Here is a 13,618-nt window from a genome sequence, read left to right on the forward strand (position 1 = left end):
ATATCATTGTAATGTACTGTCCCCTCTTCTAAATAATCTATGCAGTTACTAAAGAACTTTTTAACATGATTGATGATATCTGCACGATTTATTGCACCATGTTCCTCTAGCTGGCTTATACTATTATGGATAGTTAACGGAAGAAAAATATTCTCTAACTGCTCTTGACACTAAAATGTTAAATTATTAACTTCATTTGATACTTTGATTACCAAAATTTTATCACCTTTAATAAGTTTTATAGCATTTTGAAAAAGCTGCTTGATTGTGTGAAAACTCTAGCCAAATTTTTGAAGATTCCTTTTCAAAAAATTTTTCTAAAATTCTAGGACATTTATCCTGTGATAGAAAGTAGGATTTCAAAAGATCGTATATTTTCAAATGTCTTTGACAGCTGGCAAAAGAGCTAACCAGCACGTTTTACTATATCCAAGTATTTTCAGATACTCGACTTCCACAGTTTCACAAAATCCTTTAAGCATTTTAACACGCACATTGTATATATAGAAATAAGAATATATTTAAATAATAATATTTTCCACATCTATGGGCAACAAATCAGCAGCTGTGTGAATGGTATTATGTATTATGTATATTCCCTTCCTGTTCTCCACGCCCCTCTTCCCTAGTTTGTCATGCATTCTTTCCAAAAATCAGTACTTTTTAAAAACGCCACGAAACAAATTGTTAAAAATCGGATTGTGCCGCCAAAAGCAGGACTTCTGGTCACCTTAAGCACAGGTGACAAGACTGCAAACCCAGGAGGAAGCCCTAATGTTTGTGTGCTAGCTGCAGTCACTTGCTTCCTGAATCACATTCACTTCTTCCTGGCTAGAGAAGCAACAGACCCTGGGGCTCACCTTTGAGCTGAAGATGTTCAAAGAGTCTCATGGAAGGAGGCACTGCTGTGTGAAAGGAAATAATGGAGGGGGTTTATGTGGGGGGAAGTCAGATGCTCACAGGCATCCTCCCTGAGAGTGATCAGTTGCCAGACTCCAGAGGGCCCCACTCCCTGCTGTTAAGGGCAATGGACACCTGCAGTCATCTATTTGGTTCCTGTAGGTGGAGTTCACACCATACTGATAATGGTTCCTATGGAGATCCAGAGAACAGGTCAAACTTAAGCTACCATCCTAAATGTAGGATCCGCCCATCTTGGCCCATGTTTCCCCCCAGTCCTTCCTCTTCCTATTGCATGTATGTCCCTAGACCACTTCCCCTCATTGCTGTATAACATAGTGAAGCCCCTCTCAGTGAAGCATGCCTTTACCTCTAATGAGTGAGCTTGCACACCCGCCGGAGGTATATAAGCCTGGGTTAGCAATGGGTCTCTCTTGCTGGTCTCCCCCTGCCTCTCTACTCCAGTCCCTCTCCTCCCATTTCCCTTACCCTAGTCCTCCTTCCCTTCCCCCTCTCCACGTGGACCACCAAGGAGGGCTGAGGTGAGCAATGCTACCATGAAATGCATCTGACTCCATTATTTGACACTTCTATCTCTCTGGTTCTTGATGACTTTAATATAAGAGATATATAAGTATTATATCTCAAACTTACAATTGTGCTTACTGAACCCGTGATTACTGTGGGGGGCTGGCACGCCCAACTCATACCACACAACACAATTTTAATTTTGCACAAAACAAACGGAATGTTTTCTTCATCTCTTGGATACTCAAGTACACTTTAACTTCCATGTGGAGCTTATCCATGTCTGAGACCATGAAAATTAACCACTACATCACCTGTCTAGTTTTGGACTATTTTTATAAGGACACTACCTGCTGTGGTAAAGATGAAACATTATGGTTTATAAAATACAAAAGCAAAAGCCTACAGAACTTTTACTCTGCTCCCTATGGTTCTATGAGTCAGAATTCACATGACAGCTCTGACTTTATTGTTCTTTTAAATGCATTCTCTTATGCCATATAAATAAAACCTTAGAGTGTTTGTGTATTTGCAAACCAGAGGCAAATACAAGAGATAAATCACTGCAACCGGGGTGCTTGGTAGAGGGGAAGCAAACAAGAGGACAACTTTTTAGATTGACAAAGGCTAAAACAACGGGCTCAAATATAAGAACAATCTGAGGCTGATCCAGGACAGGACAGTGTTTCTCCCTGTGGTACACGGGGTCACTATGATTTGGAACTCACTGAGTGACCCCTAACAACCACCTCCCTTGTATAAGTACTGAAATGTTAGAGTGCTTCTTCTTTAAATAAGCAGTAAAGTAATAATCATTCCAGAATAATTATTGAAAATATAATCAAGGACAAATTGAACAAGGGTAGTAGATTGGAATGAGGAACTCTATTTATTTATTTATTTATTACTTTAATGCCTGAGAAACTTTAAAAGAAAATTTTAAGAATACAGTGTAGATGGGGTAAAATTATTTACAAAATATAATACAACAGGATATATTATACTGGTGTTTTAACAATAAAGTAGCATATTTGATGATTACATAACATTTATTGGATTAGAAAAGTGATTAGATCATCCATCAGAGTAGTTTGGGATGGATTGAGTTTGAGAGCGCCTATCCTTGACTTTGAATTCATATTTCACCTTGACTCAGTGGGATTATTACCAGGGACGCAAATATGATTCAGTATTAGAAAAACTATTATGTAACCAACTACGTAAACAGACTAAGGATAAGAACCATAGGATCATATTAATAGGTGCAGAAAAGGCATTTGACAATATCTAACACCCATTCCTGATAAAAACACTCAATGACATAGAAGTAGCTAGGAGAGACCTCAACATATGAAATGTATTAAAGGAAACACAGTCTGTGAAGGACAATGAGTTGACTGGAACTTGCTGAAAATAAGACACTAATTCACACGGAAAGTTTCATCAAAAGAGTCATACAGAACCCAGATTATGGGGATATAAATCTTTAGCAGTGAGGAGAGGGAGAGAGCAGGGGAGGAGAAGGAGAGGAAGAGGAGATGCCAACTGGACAACTGTGGCATTTTCAGGAATTCCCATCTTGATGCTCACTGGGCATGCATCAAGGGACAGGAGTCTCGGGTCTGGGTGCTATAGCACAGGGAGCAGAGCCTGACATCCTTGTCTGAGGATGAAGCAGGTTGTGCAGGGTCTCCCCGTTGTGGCTCTTGATTCTACAGGGCTTAGGCCTGTTCTTTGAGTTGGGTGGTTGAGAGGCGTTCAGGTGGAAGCCAGGAGAGAGGTGGTCAAGTGGAGCAGATGGCATCAGATTCTGTCATGTGTGTGTCTCTGTGGCCCTAGCTGCTGGAGTGTCTCTCAGGGGAAATGCCCACATGGGAAACATGCCTTCCACCCACCACTTTTCTTACAGTTTGTCTTTCTGACTGGGCTTGTGTGTTGCTGGGATTTAAATGCAAACACGTTTCAAATGCAAGCAGGGACACCCAAAGGGCACAGGTTTCTGCAGGGTTTCCAGACTAAGAAGAAACTACTAAGAATGGATCCTTAGTCCTGAGCCTTAGCTTCAGGCCCCTTTCTCCAGGTGGCCCTCATTATCTCCAGGCCCCGCCCCTTCGCACAGACACCGCCCCACCCCCTCCCCAGGTGATAACAATTTCCTGCTGACACCACTTCCTCTGAGTGAGAAGGATCTGAGTGAGCATCCATGAGTTTCTAAGGGTAAGTGAGATTCTGTGTTTCTGGGCTGATCCCAGGCACGGAATCCCCCGCAAGCCTGGCGTCCCCAAATGTGTCTGGGTTCCTGGGGAAATTACAGTTCCCGCACCCACCCTGTCCGTCAGTGTTCCAGGTCACTGCGACCCCTGGGACAATTCCTGTTAAATCCTTTCTGAGCTGGCTACAGGCCTCAGCCTTTGGGGCTGGGAATACTCGGGCGTCTTTTTTTGCTCAGATCTCTTCCTGCACCCTCAGCTCTCACCCCAGAAAGACGTGATTGGGGGTGGGTTCTTGCCTGGGGCCAGCTCCCTTCCATGTCAGGTTGCGGGCATGAGAGCATGGGGACCCCAGAGTGGCCTTTACTGAAAGGAGAGGCAGCCTTGCAGTCATCAGGCCACCCCACTGATGACCGAGGTCTGTATTAGAGCTAAACTCCTCAGCACCTTGCTTTGCAAAAGGGTACCAGAGAAGTGACTGCCCCAAATCCCTGCATAGACTAAGTCCTCATGTAGATTGCAGAGCCCCACATAGAGTAAGCCTCCACTGAATGCTTTCTGCCCAGGAACCAAGGTAGTAGGTAGTCTGGCCCTCAGGCAGAGGGCTTTGGGGTGTGGCTGACCTTCACCTCCCTAGGCAGCCCAGGGAGGGACAGTCTCTCTTGAAGGTTTACCTGTGCCTGTGTGTCCTTGATAGAGGTCACCAAACTGGAGACAGTCCAGGGGACTCCTAGACAGGAGTCACATGCTATCAGCCTTTCCCTGACCGCATTAGTCAGAAGGCCCTGGACCCATCTTGTAAGCCTTCTATCTAAGGATGGAATGTCTGTCAGTGTGATGGACTGATTGGCCACCAATCATGCTTTTGTGACAGTTTCCTTTGCCCTGCCCCTCCCCCACATCTTCCTCTCACATCTCAATTGGGAACCAGGGAAGCCATTTCCACCTCCTGTTGGTGGTGGCTTCCCTCATCCAGATGATGTGTCTGTGTCTTTGCGTTGTCTTTGTCTCATAGATTGAATAAATGTTCTCTTTAAGCTCTATTTGAAGAGGATTTCCTTTTTACCCCGATCTTGACTAAATGTCCCTCAACCATTTCTGCCCATCGGAGACTACCTTGTGCTCTGATTTAGACTGTAAAATGGAATTCCAATCTCAAATATAATTTACCGAGAACATTTATTAAGTCTTAAAATAGACGAAGAGAATACACAGACACAGGAGATCCTAGTGCAGTTCAGGGAAACAGTCAAGTTGGGAATCTAATGAAATTAGATTGCAACAGAGGAAACGGTCACAGGTTTCTGATTGGTGGAGCATCAGTACAGCATTGTTATCAATGGGAATACAGAAGCAGGGACAAGACCGCAACTGAGCCACCTTCATTGCCAGATAGAGCATTTTACAAGACTGTTCCAGGGTCATCTGAGCCAGGCAGTCAGGGCTCAACTGCTAAGGCATGGATCATAGAATTCCCCGATTGGCTGGAGAAATGTGGATGGTATCCACTTTCCAAGTTCCTCTGCCCCCGGGCAAGTTTAATCCACCTCTTTGCTTACTGATCAGAAAGAATTCAATGGGGACTTAGTCTACACTGCCATCCGTAGCCCTTTACTGACCCCAATTAGTGTTTGGAATGGGTCCAGACCATGCAGCCCCCTCCCCAGCCTCTCAGAAAGAGGATGACCTGCTGGACTTGGCAGTCCCCTTGCCCCAGCTTTTCAGAAGAAGGATGATCTGCTGGACTTTGCAGTCCCTGCCTCCAGCATTCTGAGGAGGTTCTTTCTCCTGGCAGGGTCCGCACAGCCTCTTCCCCCAGCATTCTGGGAAGCAGGTCTGCAGAAAACCAACATGATTTATTCACAGACACATCCTGACTCAAGGCCTTACAGCTGCAGCACTAAAAGCCTCCTTCCCCTTATGTCTCCTTGTCTCGGACCCTGTTCAAGTCCCACTGCCCCACTGCCAGGCGCGACTTCCTTGACCTAGCTCCTTGGGTTGTGGAATCTTCCTGCAATTTCTTTCTCCACTTAAATGCCTTTCTTAACTTCACATTCCTGGCTGAATTCTATCTCTGCTTTGTGTCTCAGTCTTCACCTCTCAGGGTGTTAAGACTTTAATCTCTAATAGAGCACCGGAGATTTGTCTGCTGCTGCTCTCCCTTTCCACTTGAAGTGTGAAGAATCCCACGTGGGGATGTTTCCCCTAATAAGCCTCACCTCAGAGATTGGTTGTGTTAATTGCTCATCTCTCTAACACTGCGCTCTTCCACCCCTGACACCACCCCCTTATCATCCCTCTTGGCTCTTAGAGTATTTCTGGCCCATATTTAATATCCACTAATTTTTTTCTTGTCCCGCTCACTGCCCACCTCTACTAATTTTTAATAGGGAATTTTTTGTTTCCTTTGTCATCCTTTTGATTTACAGAATCCAGCAATTATTTTATTTATTTTCAGGTCCTATGTATTAATCTGGAGAAAGAATAGATTTTCTTCACCTGTAGTGTTTCAGTGTTGAAAACCCACAGGGCAGTTCTACACTATCCTGTAGGGTCACTATGAGTCAGAATTGGTAGATTTTAGTGGCACATGCCATCAAGGTCAGCACTCTTTTTCAAATATGAGTTATTTTCACAGTGACAGAGAATTTAAATCTGTCATTTATAATTTATCCTAGTGGATACAGAAAATGTTTTGAAATATCCTGATGTTTATTAATTAACCAGCTGAATTTAGCTTCTGTATTTTCTTGCTTATGTTTAATTGAGTTGGTCTCCATCCCCCACCCTACCCCTCTCCCCACATAACTGATTTTACAATCATTAATGGTGGACATGCATCCACATCCTAGGGGCTGCATACTTTGACTGAAGGACCTTGAGTCTCATTTGCTAACCTGCTGACACTTGCCTCTCTACTTTTCCATTGCTTAAGCTTGCTATTTCTACATTGGTCCCCAGACCCACCAGATTCAAAATTTTAGTGGGCTGCTGCCTATGCCCATATTGGATACCAGCAGGAAGTTTACTAGCTGCTCCATACCCCCTCGTCAGCATATGTAGTTGTGATTGGAGGCGGAAAGTGTTCCCACCTGCCCAGGGTTTGTTGCTTTATAAACCAGAGTTCGAGTAGTGCGCTTGGGGCCCGGATGTATGGAACCCTAGCTGTTTCCTGGCGGCCAGCTCCAGTGAAGCTTTTCATTTCATCCTTTTCGGTGTGGCCCTGATTAGTCTTCAGACCCGGATATAACAGTTTCTTGTAACCAAATTCTAAGTATGTAAATTATTTTTATCCTTTTGATTTATTTTTTCATAAGTTAGCTGTCTCTTCAATTTGTTTGCATTTGCTGTACAAGAAATGTGTCCTACTAATAGCTCCTCATATTAAAAATTGTGTCATATTATTTCTAATACAACGCAACATCCAGATATATAACTCTCATATATAATAAGATAGGATCTTATTTGAAATAAGATACCATTTTCTCTGTGCCCCAGTGCATAGTAATGTTTGAATGTTCTAGCCTTTTATCCACGTGTTCTTGATCAGAGGCTTGTTTTGTCCACTGCACTATGGTGGACTCTGTGAGTGATGCCGCAGCACCTTAAACTCCTCCTTGGGGTTCCTGGGCTTTAATAGTGTGTTACCAGATGGCCACCTCATAGAACACAACTGCTTTCATTTCATGGAGCTGCCAGTCCTTTAACTACTGGAGCGGTAGGGCTTCTTCACGGACTAATTTAGACAGGCCACGCTGACATGTTGTTCATTATAGACATGGTGATTCTTAATGGGAATTATGTTTGTTTCTGATTTTGTCATATTTTCAACACAATATCCATGTGCATACATAGATATGATATGTGCTCATCATGTTCAATTTCCCCTTTGCTTAGGTGTCATGGAGTTAGTCCCATCTTGTGTCTATGTCATGTGCTATAAAGGAGAACAGCTCCATCTTGTTTCTGGAGCATCATGATTGTGGAACCAGATCTGTTCTTTCACAGTAATGCAGGCTGTGTTTACCTTATCAATCCTCAGGGGAACAGTTCAATCTGTTTGTGCCACGTAGAAACATTCATTGTCCCTAACCCCCCAAAACTAACTCACTGCCACTAAGTCAATTCTGACTCAGTGTTCCTCTATAGGTGTCTGAGATCTATACAGGAGCAATCAGCCTCATATTCCTCTTTTATATCTGCTGGTGGGGTTGAACTGCCAGCCTTGAGGGTAGCAAATGAGGCCAGAATTCATTTCCCCCCTGGAAATGAACCAAATCAAACAGATGCCATCAAATCCACACCAACTCCTGGAGACTCCTGGTGTGTCAGAGCACAGCGATGTTGCATAGGGGCTTCAGTGACTGATTTCTCAAAGTGCATCACCCAGGCTTTTTTCCCTGGAGACTCTGAGGAGACACAAACTTCCAATCTCTCCATGAACATCTATCCGTGTTAACCATCTGTAGTGCTCAGAGATATCAAAAACGAAGCAAAGCACACATGTGTGCATGTACACACACTTAGGAAAGCCAGAACCTATGTAAGTTGGAAATTTTTCAGAGAAGGAAAACTCTAAAGTAAAAAATGAGGTGGAGTTTCTAATTGTAACATGAGAAACCACACAGTTGAATTTGTAAAATTTGCAGGACCCAGAAAAATAAAGTCATTCTGTTAATTTTCAGTTATCAAGTTTGTATGTGAATCATACATATATACTGTAACCTAACTGGTCCCTTTACCATAGCTAGAGAATAAAATTAGTATCAAATTTAATAGATCCTCAAGAGATGTTATATGGAAGTAGCTTAATATTCTTCCTGAATTTTCATGGAAGATAAACAAGTATCCTAAATATTTACAATATTTGAGGAATTAATAAAAATGTATCACTTTATTCTGTTTAGCATACTCTATTAGGAACAGCTATGCAGTGGCTTCAAAAGTTTCATGGATAAATTCCATTATCTTTATTCCATTTTTCATGACCTTTATGAAAGCCCCTTGTGCATTCATGGCATGAATGACTGGCTACCAATGAGCTCCTTCTATCTCAAGTAGACAATTGGAAAATATCAATCATTTTGCCTACCATATGATTCTAGATGGTGACTATATGTGGTTTCAGAGTAAAACGATGCTTCGTAAGATTTTCATTGGCTACCTTCAGAAGTTGGTTGATTTCTTCTAAGGCTGCCTTCAGTCTCTAATCATTTGTTTGGTAGCTGAGCACTCCGTTGCTCTCACCACTCAGGGGCTCCATTTAAGGACCTGCATCTTGAAGTGTGAGTGATTGCAGGCAGAGCCCTGCGTTGCCTGATGTGTCAGGAATTAGCTTCCCTTACAAATTGGTGGGCTTTTCTGGGGCTGCTTTTCTTTTTCTGTTCGTCTTTTATGTGTTCCTATAATACTTTATTGCATATGGGGTATATAAACAAAGGAACCCTTTTGTCACAGTGGGTTAAAAATTGGGCTGCTGACTGCAAGGGCAGCTGTGCACACTCACCAGAAATGTGCAGAGAAGATGAGTCTGCCTGCTCCAGTAAAGATGTGCAGGTGTGGGAGTCCTACAGGGAGTTCTGCTCTGTGTGATAGCTCTGCTGTGAGTTGGACCAAACATGGTGGCAGGGAGTTATGTGTGGACAACGCCAGACCTTGTTCTTGACCACTTCTTAGCTATTTGAGGCTAAATGCAATTAGATTCATGTTTTTGTGGACTCTTGTGAAGTGCAAAAAAAATTTTTGTGACAGTTTTGGGAAGTGATTATTTGTGGAGGAGAGTTGTTTTGGAACATACTACTTTTTTATTGATTTCAGTCTTGTTTGCATTTCTTCATTGAAGTTTCAGTGATACACCTTTCTGACATTGTTTATCCTTATTAAAATTTATTTGGTCAAACTGTGCTTTGCCTATCCTTAAAACATAACAAGTACACCTCCTCCTGATGCGCAGTGGTCTGGTATTTTCTCCTCCTGGACCAAAGTCTTTTGGGCTATCCCTTAGTTAAGCCCATCACCTCCTTCAAATCACTGTTGTCAATGAATTTCAATTGATTAGACTACTAAGGGGGGATGATTAAAACCACCACTGAACAAAGGGCCCCATAGGCAGGTACAGAAAATGATTTCACAGTAGAAATATGCTGAGAGAGTACCTATGTTCACCTACCCTCTGTTTTGAGGACAGACATTTGTTCTGGGTCCTAACTAGATTAATTAATTAGAGGCATTGAAGAGAATGCCTTTCTTGATGTTAGTTGCCATCTAGTTTTCTCCAATTTATAACAGCACTGTGCACACATGGTGAGGTAGTGGGCTGTGTTGAGCTGGTAAGGTAGTGGGCTATGTGTTGAGTTGGTGATGTAGTAGGCTATGTGTTGAGTTGGTGATGTAGTAGGCTATGTGTTGAGTTGGTGATGTAGTGGGCTGTGTGTTGAGTTGGTGAGGTAGTAGGCTATGTGTTGAGTTGGTGATGTAGTGGACTATGTGTTGAGTTGGTGATGTAGTGGACTATGTGTTGAGTTGGTGATGTAGTGGGCTGTGTGTTGAGTTGGTGAGGTAGTAGGCTATGTGTTGAGTTGGTGAGGTAGTGGACTATGTGTTGAGTTGGTGATGTAGTAGGCTATGTGTTGAGTTGGTGATGTAGTGGGCTGTGTGTTGAGTTGGTGAGGTAGTAGGCTATGTGTTGAGTTGGTGATGTAGTGTGCTGTGTGTTGAGTTGGTGAGGTAGTAGGCTATGTGTTGAGTTGGTGAGGTAGTGGACTATGTGTTGAGTTGGTGATGTAGTAGGCTATGTGTTGAGTTGGTGATGTAGTGGGCTGTGTGTTGAGTTGGTGAGGTAGTAGGCTATGTGTTGAATTGGTGATGTAGTGGGCTGTGTGTTGAGTTGGTGAGGTAGTAGGCTATGTGTTGAGTTGGTGATGTAGTGTGCTGTGTGTTGAGTTGGTGAGGTAGTAGGCTATGTGTTGAGTTGGTGAGGTAGTGGACTATGTGTTGAGTTGGTGATGTAGTGGACTATGTGTTGAGTTGGTGATGTAGTGGGCTATGTGTTGAGTTGGTGATGTAGTGTGCTGTGTGTTGAGTTGGTGATGTAGTGTGCTGTGTGTTGAACATGTGCCCACATGTTCAGCCATTCAAAGTCACTAACTGCTCCACAGTAGAAAGATGAGACTTTCTACTCCCTTAAAGAGTTGTGGTTTCAGAAACACACAGGGCCTGTTCTACTCTGCTCTGTAGGGATGTTTTGAGTCAGAATTGACCCAATGACTTTTTTTTTTAATGTACAACAGAAAGAAAAACATGCCCTGTGACCTCCGTACTCTGACTTTAACATGGTCAGCTTTTTTCCCCTGAGACTGGAATGGTGACTTTGGGCTCTTCACATATTGGTCATAAACCTGAAAGTCCTCCTCTGCATTTCTTTTAACTATTGCTTCTTTTGTTTTACTTTCTTGCTAGTGCTTCTTCATGCACCATTTATTTTTCTCATGTGGGATTTTCCATGAATGCTTATTGCTAATGAGCTTTTCATTTAGTGACTGACCATGGAGCATCCCTCTCCTGCCCATGAAGACCTGGGTGCTCTTTAACTCCTTTGCTTGTATGTTTGAGAAGTGGAAATTGAACTGAGCATTTGCAAACTCATCACAGAACCTTCCCATGTTGTTAGAATTTCCTTATCATACCAGGGTTCACTGGGTAGTGTTTCCTAAAGTGATCATTTTATTTTTCCTATACTAGCTCACGAAATGTACAAATGCATGTGCTTAGGCCCCACCTTTGTTGCATTTCTCATACAAGTTGTTACCATTTGACCTTGTGCTTGTGTTTTGTAAGCTTTGGAGTTATTTTCAGCTCATAGCCACCTCATGTGTCCAGGGTAGAACTCTGTTGGGTTAGGAATGGTGTGCCCTCTCAGAACAGATTGATCTTGTTTTCTTTGGATTTCCTCCTTGCTTTTCCTGGGTGTTATATTACTTCAATCAGTCTAATAAATGCAAGAGTCTGCGGTAAGCAGTATTGTCTGAGAGTCCTGGCTTTTCCAGGACAAAGAGTTCCAGTTACCTGAATTGAATATATTGTTTTCTTTCTCTCCTCTTCTTGCTATTCAGAAGATGTCTACATCATCTCTGTAACTGATGACTGACAGAATACAAACTATCGGCATATGAACAGAAATGTAGTTGACAGGCACTTAGTTGTAGGTAGACACATGGACCTGCATGCTGACCCGATTCAACAACTTACAATTTGATCAATACTGAATATGGACTTAATGGTTCATGACTTTCCTCAGCTGTATCCCATTGGAAGCAGCATCTACTTAAAAGAAACAAAAGGACTAAATGAACCAATGTGTCCAAATCTCTTTGGAAATGTAAGGTTTATTGGGGCACGAAACAGAACCAAAGATCCAATTGGCAAAGTTTAGAAGCAAGCTTTATTGAGAAGCTTGTGGGTGGGTTCAGCAACTCAGGGTATTGAGCTATTGAAGCCGCACCCCACAGGTGCCGAGGCAAAATTTTTATAAGCCAAAGGGGTGGGGGATTCCTATTGTTAGCAGGTGCAGCTGGCGAGCTGCCTGGGGCACCTGGTATTCTGGGTACATTCCATGCTGACCGCAGTCGTTATTCTGAAAATGGTGTTCACTGAGGGAGGGGAAGGGCAGCAAAGGGTGAGTTTGAGAGCTAAGATAGAGGTGTTGGATTCAAAATGGAGTTCCTCGTACCAAGACCAGGCAGGAAATTGCTTCATAAATGCATTTGACTATTAAACTGTGTTAGGATTCCAGGACTTACACACCAGGATTTGAGATTCATAGTTGCTGAATAAATGCAGTGTTTGATCATGAACATGTTGTGTGAAAGAGGCCCTAGTGGTTCATTGGTTTAATCGATGGGCCGCTGGCCAGACCTTCTGTGGCTCCAGCATACCAGGCCCATCAAGGGAGGACAAGGAGGCTGCGTGGGCCCGTGAAGATTTACAGACTTGGAAACACTAATGAGCAGTTTCATTCCCTGTCAGAAGGTCAAAATGAGGTAGAATTTACTTGACAGCCCTACATCTTGTTTTGGTTCATCATAAAGGAATGGGAAGGCTTTAAACATGTCACCTGATGCATTGCTGTAGATGAGATTTTGAAAGACTTCTTGGATCGACATTACTTAACACTGTTGTAGCAGAATTGGAGAGTTACCGTGGCAGTTCATGTGACTTATAGCCAGTTGACGATGCCGTGAAATATTAGTATCCAAGTCCAGCCTCTTCTATGTTGTTTTTAGGTGGCTTTGTGTCCATTCCAATCCCCTAAAACCTTCTATCTAACAGCATGACACACTGCCCTGTCCTGCACCATCCTCACAAATGTTGCCATGTTTGAGCCCCTGTGTCGATCTATTTTGTTGGAAGGCCTTTCTCTTCTTTACCTCTCTCTACCTTACCAAGCACAATGTCTGGGGAAACAGAGAATTTCTCCCAAGTTGTCTCCCCCAAATAAATGCCAAAGTTAGCTGCTTGTTACATGTGTCAAATGACTACACTTGAAGGTCAACACATGTAGGTCAGGGGATATTTTCCCTAAGGGTTATCAGCCATTCAGAACAAGCAGACACCACTGTTTATCCCACAACAAGCAGGGCCCTGTCTCTTCTGATAAGGAGAATAGTAAATTGTTTCTCTGAAGGAGAACCCAGGGAGGTCAAGCCCACTCAAGGGTGATCAAGGTTAGGCTGCCATATTGAGTTTAGGGAGCTGCCCTTGTCACATGTATACCCTTAGTCCCTCCCCTTCCCATCATGTGTTCACCCCTAGCTCATCCCCTTCCTGTTACACCTATGCCCATTGTATATTCCCACTCCTATTGCTTGCAATGCCTATAGTTCATCCCCTTCCTGTGATGTCTGTGGTTACCTGTAATCAAGCCCAATAAGTAGATATAAGCTTCTGTTAGCTATGTGTTGGGACCGATACATTGATGCACT

The sequence above is a fragment of the Tenrec ecaudatus genome, chromosome 17 (assembly GCF_050624435.1).
Source record: "Tenrec ecaudatus isolate mTenEca1 chromosome 17, mTenEca1.hap1, whole genome shotgun sequence".
NCBI lineage: Eukaryota > Metazoa > Chordata > Mammalia > Afrosoricida > Tenrecidae > Tenrec > Tenrec ecaudatus.